Here is a 12500-nt window from a genome sequence, read left to right on the forward strand (position 1 = left end):
TATGAAAAAAAATAATAATAATAATAATAAAATAATAATAATAAATAATAATAATAATATATAAATAATAATAAATAATAATAAAAATAAATTAATAATAATAATAATAATAATAATAATAATAATAATAATAATAATAATAATAATAATAACAATAATAATAATAATAATAATATAGTCCTTCTGGGCTATAAGACCCGTAGAGCCGGAGTCTATCCCGGTTTCTATATCATTAAATGGACAATAGCAATTTCTAGTTGGTATGCGGATAGAATGCTAGTCTATCACAAAGTACTTTCCATCAGTTCTATAGATAGAATGAAGTTGACATCACTCGGGTCTTTGTTATTGGTTTCTTTTTTGTTGTTTTTTGTTGTTTTGTTTTTTTTTTCTTGCCATCCGCGTTTATGAGTATGTAATTCTCACTAAACTGTATTAACCAGACTAAAAAAGTTTAAGGTTACACATAGCTTTGTGTGTTGGTCCGTTATACTTCCGGATGGCGATGTTGTGAGCTTCTTAGCCAAGCGCATACTATCTATACTAATTAACAATGTACCCTAACAATGATTAAATAACGCATTAAAATGTTTGAAATTATGTAGTGTGGCATCAACTTTCGTTTTCAATAAGTTTTAATTACTTTAGAATTAAAATAACTTGAGCTATAATATAGCGCACTATCCACTAAACGAGCTCAAAACGCTTTACAGGGGGTCCCTGGCCAACAGCAACACTTAACATTTAGGACGGGACATGACGCCTGTTAGGCGATATTACATTTTTTTTCGGACAGAAACAACGCTGTTAACGACCAGGTACTCATTTTACACCTGAGTACGATGAGAGAATGTGAGTAAAGAGCCTTTTCCAAGCACTCAATTATGCGCCAAGCGAGGCTGGAACCCAGGACCTTCCGATCCGAAAGTGAGTGTCATACCGCTTGACTACATAACTGCACGATAATATAAAATAAAATATAATTCCCGTTAGTCATCCCAAGGAACATTTTTAAAAGAGTCCATCGAGAGAGAGCGAGAGAGAGAGAGAGAGAGAGAGAGAGAGAGAGAGAGGGGGGGGGGCGGGGGGAGAGAGAAGAAAGTGAAGAAGAAAAAAAACGAGCTAACCCAGGCGACAGCCGGAGTGAAGCTATCTATGACGATAATGGCGAAGACGACGGAGACGATGATGTTAATGATAATGATAATGATAAACGTTGATTGTGGTGTAGGTGGTCGTCGTCGTCGTTGTCGTCATCGACGAAAATGATTACGACAACTATTACAATTAAGAAGACGAAGTCTTGATAATTATACGATAGCGACGTTCGATTTTTATCGATAACAACAAGGAACCATCCATAACAATATCGGCGATTAGGGTGTCTCTGTGTGTGTGTGTGTGTGTGTGTGTGTTGTGGGGGGGGGGGGGGGTGTGGTCTTTTTTAGATAAAGATCGACAATGTCATTAGATATTATTATAACATCGGACAGCCGTCATATTCATAAAGTGACGAGACATCAAAAACACTGACGTCATCTTTATAAAAGTATTGGATTATTCATTCGTTTTTTGTTTTTTTTTTCTAAATTGTGCTTTTATATAGGGCAATCAATATCCACTAATCGTGATAAAAGCGCTTTACAAGGGGTCCCTGGCCAACAACAACACTTAACGTGTTGGACGGGACATGATGACGCCTGTTAGGCGAAATTACGATCTTTTTCGGACAAAGACAACGCTTTTAACGGCCGGGTACACCTGAGTACGGTGAGAGAATGTGAGTAAAGAGCCTTTTCCAAGGACTCAACTTTTCGCCGAGCGAGGCTCGAACCCAGGACCTTCCCATCCGAAAGTGAGTGCCATACCTCTAAACCACATAGCCGCATGTTATTGGATAATAACATCGGACAGCCGTCATATTCACAAAGTAACGATACATCAAAAACACTGACGTCATCCTTATATAAGTATTGGATTATTTCAACCGTTATTAGGGGTGGCGGAGGGGGGGGGGATACGTTGTCCCTGATTCTGTCCCTGGTTGTTCAAATACGATCATTAACAACTGCCAATTCATATTAATACATCTTTTATATAGATCTTTGTATTATTTATTACTATTATTATTATCATCTATATCATCATATATTATATTCATCATCATTATATCATATATTCATTCGTCTTATCTTTTCTCGTCATTTTTGTTTTTTTTATTGTTATTATTGTTATTATTATATATTATTTTATTATTGTTATTAGTATTATTATTATTATTATTATTATTATTATTATTATTATTATTATTATTATTATTATTATTATTATTATTATTATTATTATTATTATATAGTATTATTGTATTATTGTTATTATTATTATATTATTATTATTATTATTATTATTATTATTATTATTATTATTATTATTATTATTATCATTATTACTATTATTATTTGCTCACAAATCAAGGGACTGAATTTGGGAACAACACATTCACTCTGTTTGTACTGCCTGCTTCGATTTTTTTCTCTTTCTGTTACAGTCTCCTCTATTATGTTTAGATGGAACAAACGTGACGCCACTCACTTCTATTTTATTGTTTTTAGATAGCTATTTTAATGATTCGTTGTTATGAGTTGTTTTTTGTTGTTGTATTTCTGTTGTTTTTTTTTCACTAAACGCATTGCATCAGAATTTTAGGAATTTTAAGAGGAAGATGACAACTTAAAATTAACCTAATTGTTTGTTTTTTTTTTTTTTTTTTTTTTTTTTTTTTTTTTTTTTTTTTTTTTTTTTTTTTGTTATTTTTTGGTAATGCGTTGTTAAATCAAAATTTTAACCATTTTTTCTCCCCCATTTTACTCTCTCCTCTCTACAGATTCTATTATTGTCCAACAACCAAAAGACGCCATCTGTGATCTTGATTGAGAGACCAGTGCAAATGAATGGAGGATGCCTTTCAATGCTGATTCACTCGCTCGTTGCTTATAATTAAAGAAGACGCCCCTGAATCGTGTTGTTTTGAACTTTGAACTTTGAATGTTGAACTTAAAAAAAAAAAAGAATTAAAATCTTTCGCAATCAAACGAAGTGAATGAAGCCAGCGAAAGAATTGATTGATTCATTGAGAATTGAGGATTATCTCCCTTGCATTGTCTGTTCGGATTATTATGACTGCTTGAAGAAAATGACAGACGCGCATGCTCGGAAGCCAAGCTGTTAACGTTTTGTTTTTTTTGTTGTTTTTTTTTTTTTTATCGTCTGCTTTTGTTACCGTGGAAACAGTGAAAGCCTATAAAATAAACAAGCAATTCCGTCTTTTTTTTTCTTTTTTTTTTACTTTTCGTTGGAAGGAGAGTGTGTGTGTTTGTGTGTGTGTGTGTGTGTGTGTGTTAAAGATAATATTCCTCTTGGATTTCGGAGACATCAAAATAATGGCTGCTGCAGTCAATGTACAATTGTCAACGAAGACTTTGATGAGGCCGAAGATGAAAAGGAGAAGGGATGGAACTATACTATGATACTGATGTAAATGTTTTACATGATTATTTACCATTAGGTTCGTTGCTTTATTATTATTATTATTATTATTATTATTATTATTATTATTATTATTATTATTATTATTATTATTATTATTATTATTATTATTGTGATTTACATAGTTTTGAAATCTTTTTAAAAATTAGTTTAGTTTTGCTTTTGTATTGTTTGTTTGTTTTGTTATTTAGTTTTGTTTTGCTTTGTATTGTTTTTTGTGGGTTTTGTTTTGTTTTTTGTTGTTTGTTTGTTTATTTTTTGGTGGGTTTTTTTGTGTTGTTTTTTTTTTTTTTTTTTGGGGGGGGGGGTTGTTTCGTTTTTCGCATTTGGTTTACTCGGACATATTATTACCATTTCGAGGCGCCCAGTCACATATTTCGTTTCATTTCGAATAATAAACTTGACAAATCTAGTTCCACGTTGACCTTGACCCCGAGGTCAATTTCCTACGAAGTCTTCTCTTCCAACTTCAAGTCGGTCAATAAATGCAGCATGACTCTCCCTCTACTCACCACTTTTATAAGTTATTGTTTTCGACTGTGACAACCAAAAAGAATGTATAATTAATATATTGTCATAAGAATGCGTGTCATATCATAATGTGACCCTTCGTTAACAATAATATAGTTTTTACCCGACGTGCACTTTTTTGCAGGTCTGATAACCCAATTCATTATGGAATTGAAATCTCAAAAAAAAAAATTTTATTAATGACGCAAGATATTGTTCCATTACAACAATGTTAAACTAGGCCCATATTTAGATTCAGGTGTCAGACCTGCATATATAAGTAGACGTCGGTTTTACATCAAGGTGTACAAGAAACTAAAAAAATTATCTTTCTAGGGTTTTTAGATTATGAGATTCTTGAACTCCTGCGGTGAACATTTCGAACATGTCAGTAAGGACAAGTCAGCCCTTGGGAACGCGCATTGTCTCATTCAGGAATTATGTCCCCTTTTTCTTACTATTTCTCCCGCGCTTTTGATCGTAAAGAGTGTGTTAGTTTTCTTTTCCTTTTATCCCATTTTCCTCTTTTCTTTTTTTTTTTTTTTTTACCTAAAAGTGTCACAAACCCAATGTAAACCCCTTAGAAACATAAAAACATAATTTTATTTTGTTATTTTGTTATTTTGGTGTTTCTAATCGTTTTCCTCCCATAGTGGGCAGGGAGGCACTTCCTGTGTCTTCCTGGGTGGGGTTCCTGACCTCCCATAGTGGGCAGGGAGGCACTTCCTGTGTGATCCTGGGTGGGGTTCCTGACCTCCCATAGTGGGCAGGGAGGTACTTACTGTGTTTTCTTGGGTGGCGTTCCTGACCTCCCATAGTGGACAGGGAGGCACTTACTGTGTCTTCTATTCCCCTGTGGGCCTATATGTTTTCCAACATGCTTTCTGTCTTTGTCTTGGAATGAGATTACTTGGTTTTTGCCCTGGCCCTGCCCCCCGCCGGATACCCTGGCTGGGACTGGGAGGGAAACAGTCAACTGTATAGTTCAGAATTTTGGGAGACGATACAATTTGTTGTCTTGTAAATCATCTCTCTGTTATGCACTACATTCATTTTGTATGATTTGTAAACATTTGAGTATGGGGTGAATGTTATAGGATACATTAGAGTTTTGGGAGATGATATTTGATTGTTGTCTTGTAAATCATCTCTCTGTTATGCACCGCATTGTTTTTGTATGAAATGTAAACATTTGAGTATGGGGTGAAGGTTAAACCGAGTCAACAAACCGGAAATGATAATTGAACCCAGGTTGTTTTCAAAATAAAGTTATTATTATTATTATTATTATTATTATTATTATTATTATTATTATTATTATTATTATTATTTATTATTATATTATTATTATTATATATTATTATTATTATTATTATTATTATTATTATTATTATTATTATTATTATTATTATTATTATTATTATATTATTATTATTATAATATTATTATTATTATTATTATTATTATTATGATGCTATTATGTATTATTATTGATTATTAGTGAGTTTGCTATTAGTCTATATTGAATATATTTATGATCAAATGCATCACCAAGTTATCATGATGATTAGTGAGATGGCATTTAGATAATATAGATCCTTACACAAGTTCATCCATGAAGAATTAGACAACGTTTGAAGATAATTACATCAAAAAAACATCCAATGAAGAAATCAGACAACCGCTGAGAAGTCTACAGGATTGAAAAACACGGTAAAACAAAACGTCCAAAAGAAATCAGTCAACCTCGACTTGGGATCGACCTCAGACTTTGATTACCGGTAACCAGAAGGTCTGAGGTTCGATCCCCAGTCGAGGTCGGACTGGTTTTTTAGGATGTTTTTTTTTTACCTTGGAATTTTCTTTCTTTTTTCTTTTATTTTTCTTTCTTGATTTGTCTGGCATCTCTCATACACACGTGTTTAGATATTTATCTTTTTAAAAAACCTTATCCACACGGCGAGACTGGAAACTCCGTGCTGTGGCTCGTTGCTTTTATGAATTATAATAACTTTTTGTTGGTGAGTTGTGCGTTAGTAGTAGTAGCGTATGGCTACACCTCCAAATGTATTTCGTCAACCCAGCTTCTAAAGTCTTCCTCCGCCCTAAGGACGGTTTCGTAGCCACCTTCAAGTTAAGTGACTGGACAGCGGAGGACGATGTGATCGCTGGTCTCTGGGGCTGCCTGACATTTCCGGCAGGTAGGATCACTGTTTCGAAGTTTTCATCTGCACATATTTGATGCAGTTCTGCCATGTCCAGTTAAAGAGGCGATTTGAGGAAGTCCAGTATTTCCTGGCGAAATTGAATGTAGGCACTCTTTTGGTTCTATCTTTAATGATGTTTCCTCCTCTTGGTGTTTACCTGTTCCAGATTTCTCTCCAGTTTTCCTCCACACTGGTCTGCCATTTTTGTTGGGTGGAAAGGTCTTCTCGATTCGAGTCTTGTTGTTGTAGGTAACCATCAAGCCTTAACTCTCTCCTTACCAACTGTAGTAGTAAAATCGTCACATTCGTTACGACGCAAACAACATTTCTCTACGTCAGATTTGATTTATAAATCACAAAATTTGACCAAAAAAGAACAACCAATGTTATATTTATTACAGATACTTATTGCTATTTTGTAAAGAGTGTTTTGCTCAACAAAATTATGTAGGTATAGATAGGATGCGCTTGGCCAAGGAGTTCACAACATTGCCATCCGGAAGTATAACGGACCAACACACAAACTCTGTGTAACCATGAACTTTTATAGTCTGGTTAATACAGTTTAGTGAGAACAACTCACAAACGCGGATGGCAAAAACAATAACAAAGGCCTGAGTGACGTCATCTGCATACTATCTATAGATAGAATGCGCTTGGCCAAGGAGTTCACAACATTGCCATCGGAAGTATAACGGACCAACACACAAACTCTGTGTAACCATGAACTTTTATAGTCTGGTTAATACAGTTTAGTGGAACAACTCACAAACGCGGATGGCAAAAACAATAACAAAGGCCTGGAGTGACGTCATCTGCATACTATCTATAGATAAAATGCGCTTGGCCAAGGAGTTCACAACATTGCCATCCGGAAGTATAACGGACCAACACACAAACTCTGTGTAACCATGAACTTTTATAGTCTGGTTAATACAGTTTAGTGAGAACAACTCACAAACGCGGATGGCAAAAACAATAACAGAGGCATGAGTGACGTCATCTGCATACTATCTATAGCGTGTTCAAAATGTGGGGTTTAAAAATTCAATATTTAATGTGTTGGATCAGCAACAGATTTCAGTAAAAAATTTGAATACAGCCTGTTAAGGAGAGAGCTAAACAGCTGTGTTTACATTGCATTTCCCTCATCATAGTCTTTAGGGAGGGGGGGGGGTGTGCCTGAAGCCTGGGATCGTGAAAATACAAATGAAAAGAGTGATAATGGAGAGGCTTCGTCGATTGTGAACAATACAGACAATGGACGTTTCGGGTACAACCCCTTCGTCAGCACAACGATAAACAAAATTAACGTGGAACACAAATAAGATAAAATGCAATATTTTAACTTGGATCATCTGTACTCAACGTTTTCTGTCCAATTAAAAAAAAATAATTCAATGTGGTTATTATGCTTACGAAATAGAAATGTCAATGACGATGATGATAACATCATTTATGATGTTTAAGATTACTTGAAAAGAAAAATCACTTTGGGTTTTTTTTTATCTTGAAAGCTTCCTATATTAGGTATTACAATATTATATATTTTTTTCAACCAGCTAAACCAAAAATTTAATTATTATTAATATTATAGTTATTTTTGTTGTTGTTGTTGTTGTTTTTGTTTTTATTGTTATTAATAATAATAATATAATAATAATAATAATATTATTATTATTATTATTATTATTATTATTATTATTATTATTATTATTATTATTATTATTAATATTATTAATATTATTATTATCATTATTATTATTATTATTATTATTATTATTATTATTATTATTATTATGACGGAGAGTTATGGAGATGTTGTACATGCGGTCAGTAATGTTGTTATTGTTACCTAGGGCTTCCCTAATTCACATCCCTTCTCAGCCTAAGCATAGGCTACCTTCTTTTTAACTGCTAGACTAATCAATAGCCATTTTGTGTCCAAAATAAATACACACAAGCGCGAACACACACACACACACACACACACACACACACACACACAAAGATAGAAAGAGAGAGAGAGAGAGATGAGAGAGACACTCATAGAGAAAGAAAAAGTGAAACACACACACACACACACACACACGCACACACACAAAGATAGAAAGAGAGAGAGAGAGAGAGAGAGAGAGAGAGAGAGAGAGAGACACTCAGAGAGAAAACGAAAAAAGAATTAGTGACCAGCCGTCTCAAAACGGTATTATATCAGGTAGAACCAGATGCCAAAAAAAAACAAAAAAGAAAAAGAAAACAAAAATAAAAAACAAATAAAATTATTTTTTAAAAGTACACGTGACTAGGACAGAAATGGGAGCTTTTCTTTGTTGTCGTTTTAGGAGCCTACAATTTCATACACAATATTATAATATTATTGTCTTCAGTAAAACATACATACAGTGGAATCCCGATAAATTGAGAAAGAGCAGAAAGATTGATTGGCTTACTTTAAGCTGGATTTGTGAAGACTTCGCGAAGTCCCAGGTTTGAGAGGGTTTTTTTTTTTTTTGCCAAGATGAGGGTCATTTAAATCGATCGATATTTATTGAAAGACGAGTTTCCTGGCCAAATTTTAAAATCTGGGTTTTTTTTTTGTTTTTTTTCCCCAGAGCACGATAGTACTGCTATATAATATAATATTGTTGACAATATAAAATCAATTTCTGGCGTCTAAGTTCTAAGTCACCTCATCGTCCTGGGTGGGGTTCCTGACCTCCCATAGAGGGCAGGGAGGTACATACTGTGTCTTCTATCCCCTATATCTGTTTTCCAACATGCTTTATGTCTTTGTCTTGGGATGAGATTACTTGGTCTTGTCCTGGCCCTGGCCTGAGTCCCGGCTGGGAGGGAAACAGTCAAATGCATAGTTATTGTTTTGGGAGATGATATTTTTTCCTTGTAAATCATCTCTCTGTTATGTATTATTATGTTTGTTATTTTTAATGTATAATGTAAGCATTAGAGTGTATTCCTCTTTGTTGGATTTTGTGCTTGTGTCCGGATGAGACTTATAGGTGATCTCAAACTAAATACATTGATGGTTTGCTCTTGGAATCTGCATCTGATCCCTATTTGTTCCCAGTTCCCCTTTGTCTTACCTTTTCTTGGGTGCTTTAATTGTAATTCTAGAACATTTTACTATCCCATTTTCTTCCTTTTTCCTGGCGCTGATATAACCTAAATGTGTTGCAAGCGCCGTAAAACCCTTAAAACAAACAAAACAAAAAACAAACCTCATCGTCATAACCGATTTGAGGCAATAGGTCACGAATGACTTGCGAAAAAAAAAAAACAAACAAACAAACAAACAACAAAGTAAGAAAAAACAAAACAAAACAAACAACAAACAAAGAAAGAAAAACCAAACAACACCCAAGATGACAGGGTTGTTTACAAGACGACGACGACAACAACACTTGACTGCCTCCAGTCGCTGCTGCTGGAGATTGTAAGAGGATTATCACCCCCCCCCCCCACACACACACACACACACACACACACACACACACAAACGCACACACACACACACTTCTCAGCCACGACCTCCTTCCAAAAAAAAAAAAGGGGGGGGGGGGGGGGGGGGGGGTCTCCAGATCTAAACCTTCCTTTTCGTATATTATACAAAATTAATATTTTTGCCTTTCGTCTGTTCCCTCATCCAGTTCTTTGACAGGACACAGTAAGATGCTTCGGTTTAGTTTAGAAGTGTCCTAGACTACGTGAAGAAGAAAAAAAATTAAGTAAACGAAAAGGAAATTCCTTTAATTCATTTCCTAAGGGTTATTTTTTTTTTTCTCTCCTTTAAAGTCTACCTCTAGAAAGACGAGATGCCTCATAGGCATTCTAAAAAGAAAAAACAGAAAAATTATATATACTTGCTACTACCCATTTGATACGACGCTGTTCTATCTATCGCAAAGTACTTTCCGTCTAATCGAAATTCGATCCACTGACTCAATTACCAGAAAATGGTTGGTTTGGGTTTGTTTTTTTTTTGTGGGGGGGGGGTTGTTTTTTTTTTTTTTTTTTTTTTTTTTTTTTAATTATTATTTTTCGAATGACCCTAGATCAAATTGAAGCAATCATCACCTTGCCTATGGTAGTATCATGTTTTTGTGGCGGTTTTTTTTCGTCATGCATATATAGGCTTTCTGGGTGGTGTTCATGAGCTCCCATTGTCGCAGGGAGGTACTTGCTGTGTATTCTTTCCCCCTATATCTGTTTTCTAATTGCTTTCTGTCTTTGTCTTGGAATAAATGAGATTACTTAGTTTTGTCTCGATCCTAGCCGCTGTCCTTGGCTAGGAGGGAAACAGTCGAATGTATCGTTATAGTTTTGGGAGATGATAATTTTTTTTCCTTAAAAATCATCTCTCTTGTTAACATATGATTTGTAAACATTTGAGTGTATTCCTCTTAGTGGCATCTTGTGCTGGTTTATGGGCGAAACTTGCAGGTGATCTCAAACTAAGTACGCTGATATAGATAGAATGCGCTTGGCCAAGGAGTTCACAACATTGCCATCCGGAAGTATAACGGACCAACACACAAACTCTGTGTAACCATGAACTTTTATAGTCTGGTTGATACAGTTTAGTGAGAACAACTCACAAACGCGGATGGCAAAAACAATAACAAAGGCCTGAGTGACGTCATCTGCATACTATCTATAGTCATGGAATCCACATCTTTTCTCTATTTGAACCATTCCCCTTTGTCTTACTTTTTCCTCAAGTCCTTTTAATTGTACATCTGGAGTATTTTCACTATCCAATTTTCTTCCCTTTTTACTGGCTCTGATATGACCTAAATGTTTTGCAAACGCCGTAAAATCCGTAAAAACAAACAAACATAATATAGGCTTTACATTTGTATATATTATTTCACCAAATTCTCGCCAATTTTTTTTTCTGTCTAAATGGCTCATATTTATAACCGGTACTTACTTTCTATCTTTTCTTTTTTTTTTTAATTTTTACATCGTGAGTTTTACTCGTCATTTTTTATGGTTTGTTTGTTTTTTTACCACGATTGCATTGTTATTATGGGATACAGTTTTGGAACTGAAATGTATGTTTGATAAAATACTAGAGGTGCCTAAGTGAGCCATTAAGATGGAGTGAAAGATAAAGTGTAAGTAAATGTGACTCATATATATAAGGAAACAACACAAAACGTCGTTTGTTGTGTGTTGTTCCCTTAGATAGATATATGTAATTCACATTTACTCACTTTGTGGTATCGTTCTCTTCATTTGATTGATTCATATGTATTTGAGATGGCAGGCGTATTGATTTGTTTTGTACAGCTTCGCATTGGAGATGGCAGGTTTATTGATTTGTTTTGTACAGCTTCGCGCTTTTAAAAAAAAATATTTTTGTTCGTTTTCTCAGAAAATTTCTGAATTCGATGCATTTATTTCTTGTAACGACAGCCCATAGATTAGTTGATTGAATGATTAGTTGGTTGATTGATGGGATGATCGATTGGTTGATTTGTTGATTGATTGACCGATTGGTTGGTCTGGGTGGGGTTCCTGGCCTCCCATAGTGGGCAGGGAGGTACATACTGTGTCTTCTTTCCCCTTATATGTTTTCCAACATGCTTTCTGTCTTTGTCTTGGAATGAGATTACTTGGTTTTTTTCCTGGCCCTGGTTAGGGTCCTGGCTGGGAGGGAAACAGTCAAATGCATAGTTATTGTTTTGGGAGATATGTTTTTTTCCTTGTAAATCATCTCTCTGTTATGTATTATTATATTTGTTCTAATTTATAATGTAAGCATTTGAGTGTATTCTACTTTGTTGAATTTTGTGCTTGTGTCCAGATGAGACTTATAAGTGATCTCAAACTAAATACATTGGTGGTATGCTCTTGGAATCTACATCTGATTCCTATATGTTTCCAGTTCCCCTTTGTCTTACTTTTTCCTGGATGCTTTAATTGTAATTCTAGAACTTTTTACTGTCCCATTCCCATTTTCTTCCTTTTTACTGGCGCTGATATAACCTAAATGTTTTGCAAGCGCCGTAAAACCCTTAAAAACATTTTTAAAAACAAACGATTGGTTGGTTGAATGATTTGTTGATTCATTTGTTGGTTGATTGTTTACTGGATGGGTTGGTTGGTGGATCGATTTATTGAGTAATTGGTTCATTCATTGATTTGATGATGTTTTTTTGTTTTGTTTTACCAGCAGGAAAAACTATATAATTTGTACTCTCTTTCTAATCCGGA

General features: G+C 34.6%; 1 protein-coding gene across 1 annotated transcript in view; it reads left to right on the forward strand.

Annotated features, from left to right (window-relative positions):
- Window positions 1-3458, forward strand: part of LOC144956167 (ras-related protein Rap-2c-like) — a 94244-nt gene extending 90786 nt beyond the window's left edge. Inside the window, exon 3 of the mRNA XM_078886554.1 lies at window positions 2885-3458. The gene's annotated coding sequence lies outside the window, so the exon portion shown is untranslated. The remainder of the gene's footprint in view (window positions 1-2884) is intronic.
- Window positions 3459-12500: the final 9042 nt, after the last annotated feature.

This window comes from Berghia stephanieae, chromosome 10 (genome assembly GCF_034508935.2).
Source record: "Berghia stephanieae isolate SIO BIC M18660-M18661 chromosome 10, UCSD_Bste_1.3, whole genome shotgun sequence".
In the NCBI taxonomy this organism is placed as follows: domain Eukaryota; kingdom Metazoa; phylum Mollusca; class Gastropoda; order Nudibranchia; family Aeolidiidae; genus Berghia; species Berghia stephanieae.